This window comes from Cebus imitator, unplaced genomic scaffold (assembly GCF_001604975.1).
Source record: "Cebus imitator isolate Cc_AM_T3 unplaced genomic scaffold, Cebus_imitator-1.0 Scaffold15, whole genome shotgun sequence".
Taxonomy (NCBI): Eukaryota; Metazoa; Chordata; class Mammalia; order Primates; family Cebidae; genus Cebus; species Cebus imitator.
Window position 1 is genome coordinate 3881477 of NW_016107330.1, and position 216 is coordinate 3881692.

The window sequence follows — 216 nt, forward strand, 5'->3', positions numbered from 1 at the left end:
ATCTCAGCTCACTGCAATCTCTTTTTCCTGGGTTCAAGCGATTCTCCTGCCTCAGCCTCCTGAGTAGCTGGGATTACAGGCACCTGCCACTGAGCCCAGCTAACTTTTGTATTTTTTAGTAGAGAGGGTTTCGCCATGTTGGCCAGGCTGGTCTCAAACTCCCAACCTCAGGTGATCCGCCTGCCTTAGCCTCCCAAAGTGCTGAGATTACAGGTG